This window comes from Vicia villosa, linkage group LG1, assembly GCF_029867415.1.
Source record: "Vicia villosa cultivar HV-30 ecotype Madison, WI linkage group LG1, Vvil1.0, whole genome shotgun sequence".
Lineage (NCBI taxonomy): Eukaryota > Viridiplantae > Streptophyta > Magnoliopsida > Fabales > Fabaceae > Vicia > Vicia villosa.
The window spans coordinates 38962106-38967683 of record NC_081180.1 but is presented as its reverse complement, the minus strand read 5'-3'; positions in this window follow the sequence as shown (position 1 = coordinate 38967683).

Below are 5578 nucleotides of genomic sequence, written 5' to 3'. Positions count from 1 at the left end.
AAAATGCTACAAGTCAGCTAAAACCCGCGATAGGCACCAAACAAATCAAAGATGAATACGGAAAAATGATCAAACCAGGTGTGGTGGTGGAAAATATTATGGATGCATGGACTAGTATATTAAATTCATCCACGGAAGAATTTTATGCTGCCTCTATAATGAAATTTAGAAGCTTGTGTGTTCGATATCGAGATTTCTTAAAATACGTTGAGAGTACAATTCTAGACCAAGTGAAGGGGAGTATTGTCTATGCATGGACCGATCAGGTTAGACACTGTTAGAACAAGATTTGTTCTGATCAATTATCTTAGTTTTGATGATAACAATAATATGAATTTTGCTTAAGATAATATGGTACTCTAATCCAATGCAATTTCCCTTTCAGGAAATATATAAAGAGTATGCATAATTCAGCGCTCAGAAGCTTTGTCTCAAAGGGTTCAGCATGCAACATCAGAACATGGTCTGGCAAGACATCAGAAGATGGTCGAAGCAGAATCAGAACATGGGTCTATGGAAGCATCAGAAGAACAAGAGAACAGAAGCACTGAAGTTCTGATGGTATCACGCTCAGAAGCACTTCAAGGTCAGAAGATCAGAAGATGCTATGCACCAAGCTGTTTGACTCTGATGATATTCAAACGTTGTATTCACAAACATCAGATCAGAAGAAAGTACAAGTGGCAAGCTACGCTGACTGACAAAAGGAACGTTAAAAGCTACTAAAGGCTACGTCAGTAGACACAGCGTGAACAAGGCTCGAGGTAGTTGACAAAAGCGTATAACATTAAATGCGATGCTGTACGGAACACGCAAAGCATTAAATGCACTCAACGGTCATCTTCTCCAACGCCTATAAATATGAAGTTCTGATGAGAAGCAAGGTTAACGATTCTGCACCAAAACAACTCATATCAAACTTGCTGAAACGCTGTTCAAATCAAAACTCAGAATCTTCATCTTCATCAAAGCTCACTACATTGCTGTTGTAATATATTAGTGAGATTAAGCTTAAACGTTAAGAGAAATATCACAGTTTGTGATTATCGCTTTTAAGAAGCAATTGTAATACTCTTAGAATTGATTACATTAAGTTGTAAGGAACTAGAGTGATCGTGTGGATCAGAATACTCTAGGAAGTCTTAGAAGTGATCTAAGCAGGTTGTAACTAGAGTGATCGTGTGGATCAGTATACTCTAGAAAAGTCTTAGAGGGTATCTAAGCAGTTGTTCCTGGAGTGATCAGTGTGTGATCAGAAGACTCTGGAAGACTTAGTTGCTGACTAAGTGGAGAACCATTGTAATCCGTGCGATTAGTGGATTAAATCCTCAGTTGAGGTAAATCATCTCTGCGGGGGTGGACTGGAGTAGTTTAGTTAACAACGAACCAGGATAAAAATAACTGTGCAATTTATTTTTATCTGTCAAGTTTTTTAAAGCTACACTTATTCAAACCCCCCCTTTCTAAGTGTTTTTCTATCCTTCAATTGGCATCAGAGCGCCGGTTCTAAGGTGCAAGCACTTAACCGTGTTTAGAAAAGATTCAGGAAGAGAAAAACGCTTCTGTAAAAGATGGTTGATGAAAGTGAAAAGTCTACACCTGCATCTACATCTGGCTCTGCTGAGCAATACAACGGTAACAATGGTTATACTAGACCGCCGGTATTTGATGGTGAAAACTTTGAATACTGGAAAGATAAACTGGAAAGTTACTTTCTTGGTCTAGATGGTGATCTATGGGATCTTCTGATGGATGGTTACAAACATCCAGTGAATGCCAGAGGCGTAAAGCTGACAAGGCAAGAAATGAATGATGATCAGAAAAAGCTTTTCAGGAATCATCATAAATGCAGAACTGTTTTGCTGAATGCTATCTCTCATGCTGAGTATGAGAAGATATCTAACAGGGAAACGGCCTATGACATATATGAGTCCTTGAAAATGACTCATGAAGGAAATGCTCAAGTCAAGGAGACTAAAGCTCTAGCTTTAATCCAGAAGTATGAAGCCTTCAAGATGGAGGATGATGAAGACATTGAAAAGATGTTTTCAAGATTTCAAACTCTTACTGCTGGATTGAGAGTTCTTGACAAGGGATACACCAAGGCTGATCACGTAAAGAAGATCATCAGAAGCTTACCCAGAAGATGGGGTCCTATGGTGACTGCATTCAAGATTGCAAAGAATCTGAATGAAGTTTCTCTGGAAGAGCTTATCAGTGCCTTGAGGAGTCATGAAATAGAGCTGGACGCAAATGAGCCTCAAAAGAAAGGTAAGTCTATTGCATTAAAATCCAATATCAAGAAATGCACTAACGCTTTTCAGGCTAGAGAAGAAGATCCTGAAGAATCAGAATCTGAAGAAGAAGATGAACTGTCTTTGATCTCCAGAAGGCTAAATCAACTCTGGAAGACCAAGCAAAGGAAGTTCAGAGGCTTCAGAAGTTCAAAGAAATTTGAACGTGGAGAATCTTCTGATGACAGAAGATTTGACAAGAAGAAGGTCATGTGCTATGAATGCAATGAGCCTGGACACTTCAAGAATGAATGTCCAAAACTTCAGAAGGAAAATCCCAAGAAGAAGTTTCATAAGAAGAAAGGTCTTATGGCAACCTGGGATGAGTCAGAAGTTGATTCAGACTCTGAAGATGAGCAGGCCAACTGTGCGCTGATGGCGACAGAAGATGACGGATCAGAATCTACATCAGAATCAGATTCTGAAGAGGTATTTTCTGAACTTACTAGAGATGAGTTAGTTTCCGGTCTAACTGAACTTCTGGAACTCAAGTCTCAGATTAGTCTCAAATACAAAAAGCTGAAAAAGCTGTTTGAATTTGAAACAAAGAAGCTTGAGTTGGAGAATTCTGAATTAAAAGAAAAACTTTTAAAATTATCCAATAATGTTGGATCTCCTTCTGATTCAGAAAAATCCATTCCTAGTCTAAACCATATTCTGAAAGAATATGATTTAAGTTTCAGGAAGTTCTTATCTAGAAGTATTGGCAGAAGTCAGCTAGCTTCTATGATATATGCTGTGTCTGGAAACAAAAGAGTTGGCATTGGTTTTGAGGGTGAAACCCCATACAAACTTGAACCTGTTGATGAAATGAAATTCACATACAAGCCATTGTATGATCAGTTCAAGTATGGCCACTCCCATGATATTAGGCACACTTCACATGCTCAAAGTTTTCACATAACACACACCAAAAGGCATGTGACACAACCTAGGAAATATCATGAAACTCACATTAAAAATTATCATGCTGTTCCTCCTATTGCTTACAATGTTAAACCCAAGTTCAATCAGAACTTGAGAAAATCTAACAAGAAAGGACCCAAGAAAATGTGGGTACCTAAGGATAAGATTATTCCTATTGCAGATATCCTTGACTGCAAAAAGGACAAAGCACAACATGTCATGGTACCTGGACTCTGGATGCTCACGACACATGACAGGAAGAAGGTTTATGTTCCAAGACCTGGTGCTTAAGTCTGGAGGAGAAGTCAAGTTTGGAGGAGATCAGAAGGGCAAGATAATTGGCTCTGGAACTATAAAGTCTGGTAACTCTCCTTCCATTTCTAATGTACTTCTTGTAGAAGGATTAACACATAACCTCTTATCTATCAGTCAATTGAGTGACAATGGTTATGATATAATCTTTAATCAAGAGTCTTGCAAGGCTGTAAATCAGAAGGATGGCTCAATCCTATTTACAGGCAAGAGGAAGAACAACATTTATAAGACAGATCTGCAAGATCTTTTGAGTCAGAAGGTGACTTGTCTTATGTCTGTTTCTGAAGAGCAGTGGGTCTGGCACAGAAGATTAGGTCATGCTAGTTTGAGAAAGATTTCTCAGATTAACAAACTGGATCTGGTCAGAGGACTCCCTAATCTGAAATTCAAATCAGATGCTCTTTGTGAAGCATGTCAGAAGGGCAAGTTCTCCAAACCTGCATTCAAGTCCAAGAATGTTGTTTCTACCTCAAGGCCATTAGAACTCTTGCACATTGATCTGTTTGGCTCAGTCAAAACAGCATCTGTCAGAGGGAAGAAATATGGATTAGTCATCGTAGATGATTATAGCCGCTGGACATGGGTAAAATTCTTGAAACACAAGGATGAGACTCATTCAGTGTTCTTTGATTTCTGCATTCAGATTCAATCTGAAAAAGAGTGTAAAATCATAAAGGTTAGAAGTGATCATGGTGGTGAATTTGAGAACAGATCCTTTGAAGAATTCTTCAAAGAAAATGGTATTGCCCATGATTTCTCTTGTCCTAGAACTCCACAGCAAAATGGGGTTGTAGAACGAAAGAATAGGACTCTGCAAGAAATGGCCAGAACCATGATCAATGAAACCAATATGGCTAAGCATTTCTGGGCATAAGCAATAAACACTGCATGCTATATTCAGAATAGAATCTCTATCAGACCTATTCTAAATAAGACTCCCTATGAATTGTGGAAGAATAAAAAGCCCAACATTTCATATTTCCATCCTTTTGGATGTGTATGCTTTATTCTGAACACTAAAGATCATCTTGGTAAGTTTGATTCCAAAGCACAAAAATGTTTCCTTCTTGGATATTCTGAACGCTCAAAAGGCTACAGAGTATACAATACTGAAACATTGATTGTAGAAGAATCAATCAATATCAGGTTTGATGATAAGCTTGGTTCTGAAAAACCAAAGCAGTTTGATAATTTTGCAGATTGTGATATTGATATATCAGAAGTTGTTGAGCCAAGAAGCAACGCATCAGAAGCAGAGCTTCTCAGAAGCAAAGAATCTGAAGATCAAGTATCAGCTTCTCTGGAGAATCTAAGCATTTCTGAAGAACCATCTATCAGAAGATCATCCAGACTCATTTCTGGTCATTCAGAAGATGTCATTCTTGGAAAGAAGGATGATCCAATCAGAACAAGAGCATTCCTTAAGAACAATGCAGATTGTCAATTAGGTCTTGTATCTTTGATCGAGCCAACTTCTGTTGATCATGCTCTAGAAGATCCAGACTGGATAATTGCTATGCAAGAAGAACTAAATCAGTTTACAAGGAATGATGTTTGGGATCTTGTTCCTAGACCTGATGGATTCAATATAATCGGCACAAAATGGGTCTTCAGAAACAAGCTCAGTGAGAAAGGTGAAGTGGTAAGGAACAAAGCCAGACTGGTGGCTCAGGGTTATAGTCAGCAAGAAGGGATTGACTATACAGAAACCTTTGCACCAGTGGCCAGGTTAGAATCTATTCGTCTATTAATTTCATTTGCCACTCAACATAACATCACTCTTTATCAGATGGATGTTAAGAGTGCCTTCTTAAATGGTTATATAGATGAAGAAGTTTATGTCCATCAACCTCCTGGTTTTGAAGACTCTATGTCTCCTAATCATGTTTTTAAACTTAAGAAATCATTGTATGGATTGAAACAGGCTCCCAGAGCTTGGTATGAACGCTTAAGTTCTTTCCTTCTGGATAATGGTTTCACTAGAGGAAAAGTGGACACTACTCTCTTTTATAAAACCTTTAAAAGGGATATTTTAATTTGTCAAATATATGTAGATGATATTA